Below are 18,825 nucleotides of genomic sequence, written 5' to 3'. Positions count from 1 at the left end.
GCGCTGGTTCTTGTTCGTCTCCTGCATCGTCGTCCATGCCGTCGATGTCTTCGGAGTCGAAGTCAAGCATGTCGGTTAAGTCGTCGACAGTGGCTACGAAGTGGGTGGTGGGTGGGTTTTGAATTTCCTCATCGTCCGTATCCCAACCTTGCTGACCGTAGTCCGGCCAGGGCTCTCCTGATAAAGAGAGAGACTTTAGAGAATTCAGGATGTCGCCGAAGGGCGAGTGCTGAAAGATGTCCGCGGTAGTGAACTCCATTATCGGCGCCCAATCGGACTCGATCGGCAGGAGCGCGGGGGGCTCAGAGTTCGGAGAGGAATCCGACTCCTTAGAGTCACGGGCCATGCAGAGTGCGGGGCTGGAGTTCGGCTCGATCGCCTCTGAGATCGCAGCCCCTGAGGCAGCGTCCAACCGCTGATCCTCGGTAGGCGCAGTAGGCTCCGAATCAATGGTCGGAACCAATGCGTGTGCAGCCTCCAAGGTGCTGTTCAGCGGCAGAGCTATATCATGCCCATCGAGACAGTGCGGCGCACTTGGCTGTGGCTCGAATCCGTCGAAGATCAAGTCCCCGCGGATGTCAGCCGTGTAGTTTAGGCTTCCAAACCTGACCTGATGGCCAGGGGCGTAGCTTTCGATCTGCTCAAGGTGGCCAAACGAATTGGCGCGCAGTGCGAAGCCGCCGAAGACGAAGATCTGTCCGGGAAGAAAAGTCTCACCCTGGACTGCATCATTGTTGATGATCGAAGGAGCCATCAGGCCTAAAAGCGACGACACAGAGGAACTCTCAATGAAAGCACCAATGTCGGTGTCAAAACCGGCGGATCTCGGGTAGGGGGTCCCAAACTGTGCGTCTAGGCCGGATGGTAACAGGAGGCAAGGAACACGATGTTTTACCTAGGTTCGGGCCCTCTTGATGGAGGTAAAACCCTACGTCCTGCTTGATTAATATTGATGATATGGGTAGTACAAGAGTAGATCTACCACGAGATCAAGGAGGCTAAACCCTAGAAGCTAGCCTACGGTATGATTGTTGTATATGAAGTTGTTCTACGGACTAAAACCCTCCGGTTTATATAGACACCGGAGAGGGTTAGGGTTACACAAAGTCGGTTACAATGGTAGGAGATCTTGAATATCCGCATCGCCAAGCTTGTCTTCCACGCCAAGGAAAGTCCCATCCGGACACGGGACGAAGTCTTCAATCTTGTATCTTCATAGTCCTGGAGTCGGCTGAAGGTATAGTCCGGCTACCCGAACACCCCCTAATCTAGGACTCCCTCAATCGTCATTATTGCCTTTCACTTGCACGACCGAACGATATGAAAATAATAATAGTGCAAGAGTGCCATGGACTAAGCTGGAATCTGTAAAACATTTTATTCAACATGAGAAGACAAGGTAAAATGTGCTCTTTATTAGGTCAACAATTATTCATATGACAGCCACTCAACATTTTCATCGTGGTCTTCTCCTCGGTAAGACTCGAATGAAAAGGGAAAAGAAATTCAGAGAAACATAATCACCCACAAGTATAGGGGATCACAACAATTTTCGAGGGTAGAGTATTCAACCCAAATTTATTGATTCGACACAAGGGGAGCCAAAGAATATTCTCAAGTATTAGCAGTTGAGTTATCAATTCAACCACACCTGAAAGACTTAATATCTGCAGCAAAGTATTTAGTAGTAAAGTAGCATCGAAGTAACGGTAACCGTGGCAAAAGTAACAGTAGCAGTTTTTGTAGCAATCGTAACAGTGGCAATGAAAAAGTAACTAAGCAAAGATCAATGTGTGAAAAGCTCGTAGGCAATGGATCAATGATGGATAATTATGTCGGATGTGATTCCTCATGCAACAGTTATAACATAGGGTGACACAGAACTAGCTCCAGTTCATCAATGTAATGTAGGCATGTATTCTGAATATAGTCATACGTGCTTATGGAAAAGAACTTGAATGACATCTTTTGTCCTACCCTCCCGTGGCAGCGGGGTCCTATTGGAAACTAAGGGATATTAAGGCCTCCTTTTAATAGAGTACCGGACCAAAGCATTAACACTTAGTGAATACATGAACTCCTCAAACTACGGTCATCACCGATAGTGGTCCCGATTATTGTCACTTCGGGGTTGCCGGATCATAACACATAGTAGGTGACTATTGACTTGCAAGATATAGGATCAAGAACTCACATATATTCATGAAAACATAATAGGTTCAGATCTTAATTCATGGCACTCGGGCCCTAGTGACAAGCATTAAGCATAGCAAAGTCATAGCAACATCAATCTTAGAACATAATGGATACTAGGGATCAAACCCTAAGAAAACTAACTCGATTACATGGTAAATCTCATCGAACCCATCACCGTCCAGCAAGCCTATGATGGGATTACTCACGCACGGCGGTGAGCATCATGAAATTGGTGATGGAGGATGGTTGATGATGACAATGGCAACAGATTCCCCTCTCTGGAGCCCCGAACGGACTCTGGATCAACCCACCTGAGGAAGATTAGGGCTTGGCGGCGGCTCCGTATCGTAAAACGCGATGAATCCTTCTCTCTGATTTTTTTCCTCCCCGAAAGTGAATATATGAAGTTGGGGTTGAGGTTGGTGGTGTCCCAGGGGGGCCACGAGGCAGGGGGCGCGCCCAGGGGCGCCCTCCACCCTCGTGGACAGGGTGTGGGCCCCTGATGCTGATTATTTCACTAATATTTTTCATTAATTCCAAAATGTGTCTCCGTGGATTTTCAGGTCATTCCGAGAACTTTTGTTTCTGCACAAAAATAACACCATGGCAGTTTTGCTGAAAACAACGTCAGTCTGGGTTAGTTCCATTCAAATCATGCAAGTTAGAGTCCAAAACAAGGGTAAAAGTGTTTGAAAAAGTAGATACGTTGGAGACGTATCAACTCCCCCAAGCTTAAACCTTTGCTTGTCCTCAAGCTATTCAGTTGACAAACTGAAAGTGATAAAGAAAAACTTTTACAAACTCTGTTTGATCTTGTTGTTGCAAATATGTAAAGCTAGCATTCAAGTTTTCAGCAAAGATTATGAACTAACGATATTCACAATAACATTTAGGTCTCATGTTTACTCATATCAATGGCATAATCAACTAGCGAGCAATAATAATAAATCTCGGATGACAACACTTTCTCAAAACAATCATAACATGATATAACAAGATGGTATCTCACTAACCCTTTCTGAGACCACTAAACATAATTGCAGAGCACCCCTGAAGATCAAGGACTGACTAGACATTGTAATACATGGCAAAAGAGATCCAGTCATAGTCATACTCAATGCAAATTAATAGCAATGCATGCGAATGACATCGGTGCTCTCCAACTGGCACTTTCTAATAAGAGGATGATGACTCAACATAAAAGTAAATAGATAGGCCCTTCGCAGAGGGAAGCAGGGATTTGCAGAGGTGCCAGAGCTCGAGTTTTAAAACAGAGATAAATAATATTTTGAGTGGCATACTTTCATTGTCACCATAACAACCAAGAGATCTCGATATCTTCCATGCTACACACATTATAGGCGGTTCCCAAACAGAATGGTAAACTTTATACTCCCCCACCACCAACAAACATCAATCCATGGCTTGTCCGAAATAATGGGTGCCGTCCAACTAACAACAATCCTGGGGGAGTTTTGTTTGCAATTATTTTGATTTGATTTGGGCATGGGACTGGGCATCCCGGTTACCGGCCATTTTCTCGTGAATGATGAGCGGAGTCCACTCATCGTGAGAATAACCCACCTAGCATGGAAGATATAGACAACCCTAGTTGATACATGAGCTATTCGAGCATACAAAACATAATTTCATTTGAAGGTTTAGAGTTTGGCACATACAAATTTACTTGGAACGGCAGGTAAATACCGCATATAGGAAGGTATGGTGGACTCATATGTAATAACTTTGGGGTTTATGGAAGTGGATGCACAAGCAGTATTAACGCTTAGTACAAGTGAAGGCTAGAAAGAGACTGGGAGGCGACCAACTAGAGAGCGACAACAGTCATGAACATGCATTAAGATTAATCAACAATGAGTGCAAGCATAAGTAGGATATAAATCACCATGAACATAAATATCATGGAGGCTATGTTGATTTTGTTTCAACTACATGCGTGAACATGTGCCAAGTCAAGCCACTCGAATCATTCAAAGGAGGATACCACCCTATCATACCACATCACAACCATTTTAATAGCATGTTGGCACGGAAGATAAACCATTATAAACTCCTAGCTAATTAAGCATGGCATGAGCAACTATAATCTATAATTGTCATTGCAAACATGTTTCATTCATAATAGGCTGAATCAAGAATGATGAACTAATCATATTTACAAAAACAAGATAGGTCGAGTTCATACCATCTTCTCTCATCTCAATCAGTCCATCATATATCGTCATTATTGCCTTTCACTTGCATGACCGAATGGTGTGGATAATAATAATAGTGCACGTGCATTGGACTAAGCTAGAATCTGCAAGCATTTAATACAAGGGAGAAGACAAGGTAATATGGGCTCTTGGTTAAATCAACAATAATGCATATGAGAGCCACTCAACATTTTCATCATGGTCTTCTCCTCTCAACCCCCAAAGAAAAGAAAAGAGATAAAACTATTTACACAGGAAAGCTCCCAACAAGCAAAAGAAGAACGAGAAATCATTTTGGGGTTTCTTTTAATTACTACTACTACAGGCATGGAAAGTAAACTAGCTAAAAGCTACAACTATTTTTTTTGGTTTTTCTTAAGGTTTTTCAGACACACAAGAAGACGGCTTAGAAAAGTAAATAAACTAGCATGGATAGTACAATGAAAAAGTATGAGCACCAACAACTGGCATGAGTGTGTGAATATGAATGTAATGTCGGTGAGAAATACATACTCTCCCAAGCTTAGGCTTTTGGCATAAGTTGGTCTATGCCCACGGATCGAAGCTAGTCTCTCCGATGTACTGAGGAGGGTCCTCAGGGTGCCACTGGTTGGCGATCTCCTCTGGATCCCACTGATAAATAGACTGTCGATAAGGGTAAAGTGGTGGCTCAGGCTCTGGCTCTGGGACTTGTGTCAGCCTCCAGTATGCATAAATGGCCTTGGGCAAGATGAGGTATGTTCCTGCAAGTATGTTAAACAAAGAGGGTGCAGGCAAGGTAATATTCTCACAGTGAATTTTATCAAATATCAAATTATACTTAAGCATCTTCTTATTTTTAACAATAAATTCATGTGCAACCATACTCTTATAATATACAAAAATAGGGGGCAACAACTTTTCCTCTTTCTCATAATGCCTAATAGGTATCTCAAAGTGTTTAGCAAGGCGTGAAGCAAAGATGCCTCCGAAGATGGGGCCCTTTGTACGGTTCAGACTTAATTGTTTAGCAACAATAGCGCCTAAGCTGAAAGTTGTATCACGAAACAAAGCATGGCACAAAATGACAAGATCAGGAGCACCAAGATTTCCACTGTTCCCGCGACCAATTAAGCATCTACTAGCAAATATCGCAAAGTAATGTAGAACAGGAAAATGTATACTAGTAATTCTTGCATTGGAAGCTTTCCTCGTTTCCCCTACAGCAATTCTATCAATAAATCCATCCACATCACTACGATGTGGTTCCTCGATGCTGCCCACAAAGGGTATCTTGCAGACCCGACAAAAATCATGGAGTGACATCTCCTTAACCTCATCATATAAGTGAAACTCCACTGAAGGTGGTGATTTCTTAGCATGGAAATAAAAATTTTGCACGAAAATATTAGTGAGTAGGAGATATTGTTCGCGCTGGTCGTGGAGGAAGTTGGTGAGGCCTGCATTCTCAGCCAAGTAATTAAAGTCATCATAAATTCCGGTGGCTCTCAAGAACGCACCACAAGGCCATTCGCACGGTCAAACCTCCGCGGTGCGAGGAAGGTTGTACTTGGGCTTCTCATTCTCTTCATTTTCTTTTCCCTTCGAACCCCGGCTTGAGGAGCCTCTCAACAATATCTTCAACATTTTCTCCCTCTGAAAATTTCTGAAATATTTAGTGACTCAAAATAAAAGTGAACCAAACTCAACAAGATTGATAGCAACTACTCCCACAAGTGCCTAGAGACTATATCATGCATTAAAACTACTTTGGACCATATAAATTTGACATGCAAGCTCAAGAACAGGGTCACCTCAGCAGCAAAAATTTGCAATAAATAAAGCACTAGAACAAAACCTAATTGGACCATTGGAGGAGTCACATACCGAAGAACAATCCCCCAAAACAGTTTTTTGAATGGATCTTTGAGCAAAGAGATTGAAAATGGCAGCAAGATGAGCTAGAACACGGGTTTGAGCTATGGGAGGATTTTTTTCTGGAGGAAGACAAAGTGAGTGGGAGCTGGAATAAGTGGAGGGGGTCCACGTGGGGCCCATGAGGCAGGGGGTGCACCCTGTGCCCTCGTGGCCAAATGGTGGGCCCCCTGCTGTGTTCTTAGTGCCAGAAATTCTTAAATATTCTACAAAAAATCATATTTCATTTCCAGGACGTTTGGAGAACTTTTATTTTTAGGGTATTTTTATTGCAAGGATAATTCAGAAAACAGACATTTTGCTTTATTTAATCTAAATAATAGAAAGTAAAAGGAGGGTACAGAGAGTTGTGCTTTCTAACTTCATCCATCTCGTGCTCATCAAAAGGAATCCACTAACAAGGTTGATCAAGTCTTGTTAACAAACTCTTTCCGAATAACATGAAACCGGAGAATTTTCGAATTACACTAGGTTACCTCAACGGGGATATGCATGTCCCCAACAATAAGAATATCATATTTCTTCTTGACAGTAGGAAGATGGAATTAAAAACCTCCAATAGTAATAATTGAAAATTTTCCAATAGAATTGATACTGTGGACTTGAGGTTGTTTCCTCGGAAAGTGTACCGTATGCTCATTACCATTAACATGAAAAGTGACATTGCCTTTGTTGCAATCAATAATAGCCCCTGCAGTATTCAAAAAGGGTCTACCAAGGATAATCGACATACTATCATCCTTGAGAATATCAAGAATAACAAAGTCCGTTAAATAGTAACGTTTGCAACCACAACAGGCACATCCGGTATAGCAGTTTATTTATCGGCAATTTGCAAAGATATTTCAGTAGGTCTCAACTTATTCAAATCAAGTCTATGATATAAGGAGAGAGGCATAACACTAACACCGGCTCCAAGATCACATAAAGCAGTTTTACCATAGTTTCTTTTAATGGAGCATGGTATAGTTGGTACTCCTGGATCATCTAGTGTCTTTAGTATTCCACCTTTAAAAGTATAATTGGCAAGCATGGTGGAAATTTCAGCTTCCGGTATCTTTCTTTTATTTGTAACAATATCTTTCATATACTTAGCATAAGGATTCATTTTAAGCAAATCAGTCAAACGCATACGCAAAAAGATAGGTCTAATAATTTCAGCAAAGCACTCAAAATCCTCATCATCCTTTTTCTTGGATGGTTTAGGAGGAAAAGGCATGGGTTTCTGAACCCATGGTTCTCTTTCTTTACCATGCGTCCTAGCAACGAAGTCTCTCTTATCATAACGCTGATTCTTTGATTGTGGGTTATCAAGATCAACAGCAGGTTCAATCTCTACATCATTGTTATTGCTAGGTTGAGCATCAACATGAACATCATCATTATCACTAGGTTCATGTTCATTACCAGATTGTGTTTCAACTTCAGAAATAGAAATATCATTGGGATTCTCAGGTGTGTCAACAACAGGTTCACTAGAAGCATGCAAAGTCTATCATTTTTCTTTTTCTTATTCTTAGAAGGACTAGGTGCATCAACATTAGTTCTCCGAGAATCTTACTCAACTCTCTTAGGGTGTCCCTTGGGATACAAAGGTTCCTGAGTCATTCTACCCCCTCTAGTCATAACTCCAATAGTATTATCATTTTTCTTATTATTTAATTCATTGAGAAAATCATCTTGTGCTTTAAGCACTTGTTTTACCTGAGTGGTAACCATAGAAGCATGTTTACTAATAAGTTTAAGGTCACCTTTAACTCTAGACATATAATCACTTAAGTGTTCAACCATATATAAGCATTACATTTCAATTGTCTACCAACATAAGCATTGAAGTTTTCTTGTTCAACAATAAAATTATCAAACTCATCCAAGTATTGGCTAGCAGACTTATTATGAGGAATATCACCTTCATCAAATATATAGAGATAATTTACCTTTACTACCTGTGTAGGGTTATTAAGACCATGTATTTCTTCAATAGGTGGTAAATTCTTAACATATTAAGCTTGAATACCCTTTTCTTTCATAGATTTCTTTGCCTCTTGCACATCTTCAGGACTGAGAAATAGAATACCCCTTTTCTTCGGAGTTGGCTTAGGTGTTGGTTTAGGAAGTGTCCAATCATTATCATTACTCAAAATATTATTCAATAGCAATTCATCTTGCTCAACAGTTCTTTCCCTAAAACACAACCAAGACAACTATCCCGGTGGTCTCTGGAAGCATTGGTTAGTCCATCATAAAAGATATCAAGTATTTCATTTTTCTTGAGAGGATGATCAGGCAAAGCCTTAAGTAATCGGAGAATCCTTCCCCAAGCTAGTGAGAGAATCTCTTCTTCAATTTGCACAAAATTATATATTTCCCTTAAGGCAGCTTGTTTCTTATGAGTGGGAAAATATTTAGTAGAGAAGTAATAAATCATATCCTGGGGACTACTGATAACCCACAAGTATAGGGGATCGCAACAGTTTTCGAGGGTAGAGTATTCAACCCAAATTTATTGATTCGACACAAGGGGAGCCAAAGAATACTCTCAAGTATTAGCAGCTGAGTTGTCAATTCAACCACACCTGGAAACTTAATATCTGCAGCAAAGTGTTTAGTAGCAAAGTAATATGATAGTAGTGATAACGGTAGCAAAAGGTAACAATAGTAAAAGCAATGTTTTTGGTATTTTGTAGTGATTATAGCAATAGCAACAGAAAAGTAAACAGGCTAAGAACAATATATGGAAAGCTCGTAGGCAATGGATCGGTGATGGAGAATTATGCCGGATGCGGTTCATCATGTAACGGTCATAACCTAGGGTGACACAGAACTAGCTCCAGTTCATTGATATAATGTAGGCATGTATCCAAACATAGTCATACATGCTTATGGAAAAGAACTTGCATGACATCTTTTGTCCTACCCTCCCGTGGCAGCGGGGTCCTTACGGAAATTAAGGGATATTAAGGCCTCCTTTTAATAGAGTACCGAAACAAAGCATTAACACATAGTGAATACATGAACTCCTCAAACTACGGTCGTCACCGGTAAGTATCCCAATTATTGTCACTTCGGGGTTAACGGATCATAACACATAATAGCTGACTAGAGACTTGCAAGATAGGATCAAGAACAATCATATATTGATGAAAACATAATAGGTTCAGATCTGAAATCATGGCACTCGGGCCCTAGTGACAAGCATTAAGCATAGCAAAGTCATAGCAACATCAATCTCAGAACATAGTGGACGGCGGTGAGCATCATGAAATTGGTGATGGAGGATGGTTGATGATGACGATGGCGACGGATTCCCATCTCCGGAGCCCCGAACGGACTCCAGATCAGCCCTCCCGAGAGGTTTTAGGGCTTGGCGGCGGCTCCGTATCGTAAAACGTGATGATTTCTTCTCTCTGTTTTTTTTCTCATCGAAACTCAATATATGGAGGTGGAGTTGGAGTCGGAGAGGCAACAGGGGGCCCACGAGGTAGGGGGGCGCGCCCCCCACCCTCATGGCAAGGTGGTGGGCCCCATGGCCTTCATCTTTGGCAGGTATTTTTCTTATTTTCTGAAAAGTGTCTCCATGAAGTTTTAGGTCATTCTGAGAACGTTTGATCCTGCACATAAATAACACCATGGTAATTCTGCTGAAAACAGCGTCAGTCCGGGTTAGTTCCATTCAAATTATGCAAGTTAGAGTCCAAAACAAGGGCAAAAGTGTTTGTAAAAGTAGATACGTTGGAGACGTATCAACTCCCCCAAGCTTAAACCTTTGCTTGTCCTCAAGCAATTCAGTTGACAAATTGAAAGTGATAAAGAAAGACTTTTACAAACTCTGTTTGCTCTTGTTGTTGTAAATATGTAAAGCCAGCATTCAAGTTTTCAGCAAATATTATAACTAACCACATTCGCAATAACGCATAGGTCTCAAGTTTACTCATATCAATAGCATAATCAACTAGCGAGCCATAATAATAAAACTCGGATGACAACACTTACTCAAAACAATCATAATATGGTATAACAAGGTGGTATCTCGCTAGCCCTTTCTGAGACCGCAAAACATAAATGCAGAGCACCTTTAAAGACCAAGGACTGACTAGACATTGTAATTCATGATTAAAGAGATCCAGTCAAGTCCTACTCAATGTAAACTAACAATAATGAATCCAAATGACAGCGGTGCTCTCCAACTGGTGCTTTTTAATAAGAGGATGATGACTCAGCATAAAAGTAAATATATAGGCCCTTCGCAGAGGGAAGCAGGGATTTGTAGAGGTGCCAGAGCTCGGTTTTGAAACAGAGGTGAATAATATTTTGAGCGGTATACTTTCATTGTCAACATAACAACCAAGAGATGGCAATATCTTCCATGCTACACACATTATAGGCGGTTCCCAAACAGAATGGTAAAGTTTATGCTCCCCCTTCCACCAACAAGCATCAATCCATGGCTTGCTCGAAACAACGAGTGCCTCCAACTAACAAGAGTCCCAAGGGGAGTTTTGTTTGCAATTATTTTGATTTAGTTTGCATAAAGCATGGGTCTGGGCATCCCGGTGACCAGCCATTTATCTCGTGAGTGAGGAGCGGAGTCCACTCCTCTTGAGAATAACCCGCCTAACATGGAAGATACAGACTGTCAGGACCCCGACTCGATGTCACATCGATCTAGCCGGTAACACCTCATATCACTTTGCGGCCTCACGCACGGTATCCCCACGGGTGTCGCCTTACCTTTGCCCGGGACCGTTTGCGCCTTTTGGCTCACGTATATGATAGTGTCGCTAGCATCCATATGATAAAGAGCCCGGGCTGACATGACTAGTCGTAAACCCAAAGTGGCACAGACTTACAGGGACAGGCATCCATGACCCAGCTTCGAACGTGTCGGTCATCAGCAAGTGGGTCCGGGCTGTAGCACTGGGCTAGCAGGACTCCGGTAAACCGGGCTGTAGCGGGCTAACATGACTCCGGTACTCAATGCGTGACATTTCCCTGAAGGGACAGACACAGGAACGAAGAAGGACACATGCCGGCCAGCCTAAGTGTTCCAGAGCAGTAGCAAGCTACCATGGCTCAGCGGTAACACTAGGAGACATTTCCCGGTAAGAGAGGCTACTAAAGATAAACAACTAGATAGTCAGATCCCACACATACCAAGCATTTCAATCATACACACAATATGCTCGATATGTGCAAATACAACGAAGCATCACAACATGACTCTACGACACAAGTACTTTATTTAAGGCTCAGGGAGCCATACATAACATACACAAAGGTACGGGTCTCACGACCCAACATACAAGTCATACAGTCATACAAACCAGCAGCGGAAGTAACTTGTCTGAGTACAAACATCTAGTAAAATAAAGGAGGCTTGGAAAGCCTAGCTATACTACGTGGTCCTTCACAAGCTCAGGGTCACCACCTGGGTCTTTAGCCTACTCGTTGATGTCAACGTCTACATAGAACCCATCAGAAGGGGTTGCAGCGTCTTCTGTAAAAATGTAGATTATAGCAACATGAGTACAAGGGTACTCAGCAAGTCTTACATCAGATCCTACATACATGCATGTTATCAAGAAGGGTTGGTGGAGTTATTGCAGCAAGCCAGCTTTGACTCTTGGCTAGGCTATCCTACGATACTCCAACTTGAAATGTTTTGCGCACACGAGTCCACTACTCACCACTTCAATACACCACCGAGGATCCACCTCCGTCTTCCTACGGAAGAGCCATCCTCGGCACTCACTCTTATCTTGAGGCTTTTAGTAGTTTCCATTTACTTGTCTATGAACTGTATAGGCAACCAAGTAGTCCTTTACCGCGGACGCGGCTATTCGAATAGATCATGTTAACCCTGCAGGGGTGTACTTCTTCATACACGCTCTCACCACTTATCGTCGTTTACACGACATGTACTCGGCAACCTTCAAGCGGAAGCCCAACGTGGGTGTCGGCCACGACCTACCTAATCACCTAAGCCTCCAGTCCAGGTTTATCGCCTATTCAGGTTCCATCCGCAGGGAGTCCGGTCGAGGTTTCCCATACGGCCCCGAACGATGTGAACAGGGTTCCCGAGATACCTAACGGGTATTCGGTACACCCGGCCACGTACCTACCGCATCACAGCCCACCCCTACGGTCAGCGCTGTCCACGGCCTCCAGTAGGCTACAAACACCAGAAACTACTTGCAACTCCTGGACAGAGAACTAGGGTGAATAAGAAGCCGAGAGGGTCCATTGGTTTCGGGCCCAATGCATGGTAGTAGCTGATTCTTAAATCACACATACAGATCTCAGTGCTTAAGGTCGGCTTCAATGAAACAACCCACCATGTACTCCTACATGGCCTCTCATCGATACCTTTACCAAATCGTGTTCACCACACCACTCTCATTACCGACATAACATTTCACTCTAGCCCATCACCTAGATGAACCAGACCTGACACGACTCTAAGCATAGCAGGCATAGCAAGGTAGGAACAACACATACATATGGCTCAATCAACTCCTACACATGCTAGTGGGTTTCATCTAGTTACTGTGGCAATGACAGGTCATGCAGAGGAAATGGGTTCAACTACCGTAGCACACAGCAGTTTGAAACGCGTTGTCTTAATGCAGTAAAAGAGAGCAGGAGCGAGAACATGGGATTGTATCGATATGATCAATGGCTGGTTGCTTGCCTGATGGTTCGATGCACGGATACGGTTCTTCGTTAGGGTAATCACGGTACTCCTCAGAGGCAGAACCTGTCGCAGGAACACCGATACACAACATCACCAAACAATGTGCAACAATATGATGCATGCATGAAACATGGCAATATGAGTGTGTTGGGCTAATGCAACTAAAATACAGAAGGGTTTGAACAAATTTGAATCAAAGATTCAAATTTCAAATTCAAATATGGCCTTTTAAAGTGCTTTTCCTTGTTCTGCTTGAAACATCAATTTAACTTGTTTGATCATGCATGAAAATAGTACAGATGGATAGATTGGATTTTTCTGATCATTTTTCATATATAATTTGTCCAATTTGGAGTTACAGAATAAGAGTTATGAATTTTTGAAGTTTAAATATTATTCTGGAATTTCCTGATTTAAATTAAATCCAGAAATTATAATTATTGCGCCAGCATGACGTCAGCATGACGTCAGTGGTCAACTGCGGCTGTCTGGGGTCAAACCTGACGTGTGGGGGCCACACGTCAGTGACAGGGGGGTTTAACAGGGTTAAATTAATCCTAATTAGGGATTAGTGGCGCTGGGGCCCACTGGTCAGTGTCAGGGGGTTAACTAACAGTGGTTAGCGCTAATCCTAATTAGCTACAGGGCTGGGCCCACCTGTCAGGGACTCAGGGGGTCCTGCCGTGGTCAAAGTGGGTCAAACCCACCGGCGACGTGACGCCGGCGAGGCCCGAGACGGCGGCGCGATGCGGGATCGCGCTACAGGGCACGGGCGAGGCCGTTCTTGGGCTCGTTGGAGAGCTCTTGCTCCCGCGCGTCGAACGGTGGTGGTGGCCGAGCCTGGGGTGGCCGGTATCGTCGACGGCGAGCTCGTGAGTGGCGGCCGGAGTTCGGGTGCGGTCGGAGTCGGCGTTGCAGGGGGTTTGGGGAGGCGTTGGTGCGTCCTGCGTGCTCCTAGTGAGGCGTGGAGCACGATAGTGTGCTCGGTTGGGCGCTACGGTGACCGTGGCCACGACGGCGACATCGCCGGCGGCGTGGATCTCTCGACCAAGGTGGGGCTAAGGCCTAGAGGTCGAAAGAAACCAGGGGAGAAGGGGGAAACGACTCGGGGGCTCACCGCGGTTGCAGTGGGCGTCGAAGCGGGCTCGGAGACGCGCTGGAGACGGTGAATTCGACGGCGATGATGGTCGGAGCCCGAAGAGGGGAACAGCGACGTGGCGGCGATGCAGGGCTTCCAGAGGCCCGTGAAGCGGTGGGGAGGAAGAGGGGGTTGTGGCGGAGCTTCTGAGCTAGTCGGGGGAGCGAGGGGTGGCCGGAGACGGCTGCTATGGCGAACGTCGGCGACGGTGGTGTTCGGCTGTGTGAGAGAGAGAGCGAGGGAGAGGAGGGAAGAGCCGAGGGCGAGTGAGAGAGAGCAGGGGGAAGGCGTGGCGTCGTCCAGGGGCATCGAGGCGAGGAGGGGAGGGCAGGCAGGCAGGGAGAGAGGTGGCGTGGCGCGGTGGCGCGCGCGCGCCGGCCACACTCCCCTCCCTCTGTCGGGACGAAGACGACAGAGGAGGGAGACGGGCTGGGCCGCCTGCTGGCTGGGCCGGCCAGCTGGATGGGCTGCACAGGGAGGAGCCCAGGTAAGCTTCTCCCTTTTATTTTTTTTTCTGTTTTCTAATTTCTGACATTTGTTTTGATTTAAATAATATATTAAATCATTTATTTAACTTATGCCAATTTTTGCAGGGGCTAGATATATTATTCCAGAGCTCCTTTATAATTGGCATAATATTTGGACATATATTAATATATATAGAAATATATTTCCAATGCAAATATTTATGCATTAATTCCAAATGCCCAAAATAAATGTCCATGAGCCACTAAAAATATTGGTTTGATTTTTATCTCTGTCCAATATTTTCAGAGAGCAACATGAGCATTTTCTTGGACCCTTTTGGAGAAATTTTTATTTGGGTCATTTTCAAAAATGATTCTGAGGGTTTCACAGATCCCCATTTCAAGTTTCTGATGAAAGAGTAAACATGATGCAACACTCTAATGCATGACTAGCTAGGGTGTGACAACTCACCCCCACTCAAAAGAATCTCGCCCCGAGATTTGGGTTCCTCCGGGAAGAAGGCGGGGTACTCAAGTCGAAGATGATCCTCCCTTTCCCAAGTTGCTTCATCCTCAGAATGGTGCGACCATTGTACTTTGAGAAACTTGATGTTATGACGTCGAGTGGTACGCTCGGCCTGATCGAGGATACGAATGGGGTACTCTCGATATGTAAGATTATCTTGGAGATCAAGCGTTTCGTGGTCCACTTCACGGATAGGATCCGAGAAGCAACGCCTGAGTTGAGAAACGTGGAAGACATCGTGGACTCTGGAGAGATGCGGAGGTAGTTCCAACTGGTAGGCAACTTCTCCTCGTTTGGCGAGAATGCGAAAAGGTCCAATGTAACGAGGAGCCAATTTGCCTTTGATACCGAAACGATGGGTTCCCTTCAGAGGGGTGACCCGAAGATAAGCCTTCTCGTCAACCTCGAAAGTCATAGCCTTATGTTTTCGGTCATATTGACTCTTTTGACGGGATTGGGCTGTTTTCAACTTTTCACGAACGATACGAACTTGCTCTTCTGCTTCCTGAATCATATCCGGGCCAAAGAATTGTCTTTCCCCGGTCTCTGACCAGTTAAGGGGTGTTCGACACCGTCGTCCATAGAGAACTTCAAAAGGGGCTTTACCCAAGCTAGATTGATAGCTGTTGTTGTAAGCGAATTCGGCAAATGGAAGGCACTTCTCCCAGTCCATTCCGAACGAGATAACAGAGGCTCGAAGCATGTCTTCTAGAATTTGGTTGACGCGTTCCACTTGACCACTCGACTGAGGGTGGAAGGCGGTGCTAAAGGAGAGACGAGTTCCCATAGCATTTTGGAAACTTTCCCAAAATCGAGAGGTGAAAAGACTTCCTCGATCCGAGTTAATTTCCAAAGGAACACCATGAAGGGACACTATTCGGGAGATGTATAAGTCTGCCAGCTGACTAGCGGTTATACTCTCACGAACAGGTAGGAAATGGGCTACTTTGGAAAGACGATCGACCACAACGAAAATAGCATTATTCCCTCTCTTGGTCCTGGGAAAACCGGTAATGAAATCCATACCAATTTTATCCCATTTCCATTCAGGAATAGCTAAGGGTTGAAGGGTGCCAGCAGGCCGTTGGTGCTCTGCTTTTACACGACGACAGACGTCGCAATTTGCAATATACTGAGCAATTTCTCTCTTCATCCTAGTCCACCAGAACCTCTGGCGTAGGTCCTGATACATCTTAGTACTACCGGGATGAATGGTGAGAGGAGATTCATGAGCTTCCTTAAGGATCAAACGCCTCAGGTTTCGCACTTTGGGAACCACTAGTCGATTCCCGAAGTATACGACCCCTTGATCATTAATGGAGAAACAATTCGCAATTCCTTTCTGAATGTTTCTCTTGATGCGGGAGATTCCCGGATCTACCTTCTGTGCCTTGATAATCTGATCCGTAAGGGTAGGTTTTGCCACCAAGGTGGAGAGAAAACCTTGAGGTACAATGTGAAGGTTAAGCTTCCGAAATTCCTCATGGAGAAGCGGTTGACTTTGTTGTAACATCAGGTTGTTACAATAAGATTTACGACTTAGCGCATCAGCCATGACGTTGGCTTTCCCTGGGGTGTAGGTTATCCCTAAATCGAAGTCTGTGATCAACTCAACCCAACGTCTTTGCCTGAGATTCAAATCCGGTTGGGTGAAAATGTTCTTCAGGCTTTGGTGATCAGTGAAAATTTCGCAACGATTACCGAGGAGGTAATGTCGCCAGGTCTTAAGTGCATAGACTACGGCTGCAAGCTCTAGATCATGAGTAGGATAATTCTCCTCATGTGGGTGCAATTGCCGTGAAGCGTAGGCAATTACGTGTCGATCTTGCATGAGAATGCAACCTAGTCCTTGTCGCGAGGCGTCGCAGTAGATAACAAAGTCCTTGGAGAAGTCTGGCGGTACCAGTACGGGAGCAGAAGTCAGGCGTCTTTTCAGTTCCTGAAAGTTGTGCTCACATTGTGGAGTCCACTCGAACTTCTTATCTTTCTTGAGGAGTTCGGTTAGAGGTTTGGCAACCTTGGAGAAGTTCTCGACAAAGCGACGACAATAGCTCGCTAAGCCTAGAAAACTCCGAACTTGCTTGACCGATTCAGGTGGAGTCCAGTTAAGGACGGCTTGAACTCGCTCAGGGTTAACAGCAATACCTTTACCAGATATTACATGACCCAGATAGGTCACTTCTGACAACCAGAATTCACATTTAGAAAATTTGGCATAAAGGCGATGCTCTCGAAGTTTCTTCAACACTAGCCTTAGATGTTCGGCATGTTCTTCCTCGTTCTTGGAGTAGATGAGTATATCATCGAGGTAAACCACGGCAAATTTATCCAAATACTCCATGAAGATTGAGTTCATTAACCGAGAAAAGGTGGCTGGAGCGTTGGTTAAACCGAAGGACATGACGGTGTACTCGTATTGGCCATAACGAGTAACAAAGGCCGTTTTAGGAATGTCCCCGTTTCTGATTTTGATTTGATGGTAGCCCAACCTCAAATCCATCTTGGAGAAGACTGAGGATCCAGCGAGCTGATCATACAGGTCGTTGATCCTGGGAAGCGGATATTTGTTCTTAATTGTGACCAGATTGACAGGTCGGTAATCTACAACCATCCGGTCCGTACCATCCTTCTTCTTGACGAATAGGACGGGGCAAGCCCACGGAGATGAACTAGGTCGGATGAAACCCTTTTTCAAGGACTCATCGAGTTGTTTCTTAAGCTCGGCTAGTTCTAGGGGTGCCATCTTATAGGGTCTTCTAGCAATCGGAACGGTTCCTGGAATGAGGTCTATTACGAACTCAACATCCCTGTCAGGTGGAACACCTGGCAATTCTTCTGGGAAGACATCCGGGAAGTCACGGACTACCGGAACGTCCTCAAGGTCTGGCAAAGGGCTGGCGTTAAGAGAATATAGTTGTCGCTTGGCTATTCGGGTCAAGACATTGACTATCTTCCCCGAAGGATGGGTGAGTTGAACAGTCCTAGAGAAGCAATCAATTTTGGCTTGATGAGCTGTCATCCAGTCCATACCCAGAATGATATTAATATCTGAAAATTTAAGGGCTATCAAAGATGCGAGGAAAACAAGTCTGTCGACTTGGATTTCATTTCCATAACTTACCCTAGAGGTCTGCCATCTAGAACCAGGGGTAGAAATTTCCATAGTGGATGGCATGTCACAGAATGCAACGTTATGCAAACGAGCATAATTTTCGGATATAAAAGAATGAGAGGCTCCTGTATCGAAAAGAACAGATGCCGGGTGGCAATTAACAAGAAGCGTACCGAGAACGATGTTGGGATCCTCTTGAGCTTCTTCGGCAGAGATACAGTTGAGATGGCCACGTGTAGCGGTGACCGGCTTGGCGTGGAAAACTTTTCCTGTCGGCTTGCCACGGCCAACAGCTTTAGCAGATTGATTGGGGTTGGTCTGGGGACACTCACGCATATAGTGGCCAGATTCCCCACACTTGAAACAAGTTACGGAACTGGTACGTGGAGGAGCATTGTTGGTTGGACCCCCATAGGGCTTGGCCGGTGCAGACTGTTGAACGGGGCGAGGCGCCTGGAAGGATGGCCTCGGTGTGAACCTGGGTAGCAGGGCGGTGTTGGGTACCCACACGCGGCGCTTCTGAGGACCAGCACTGGATGAGGAACCCATATCACGGCCATGC

Source organism: Triticum dicoccoides, chromosome 7A (assembly GCF_002162155.2).
Source record: "Triticum dicoccoides isolate Atlit2015 ecotype Zavitan chromosome 7A, WEW_v2.0, whole genome shotgun sequence".
Lineage (NCBI taxonomy): Eukaryota > Viridiplantae > Streptophyta > Magnoliopsida > Poales > Poaceae > Triticum > Triticum dicoccoides.
The sequence above is the reverse complement of the archived record's forward strand: the minus strand, read 5'-3'. Positions refer to the sequence as shown.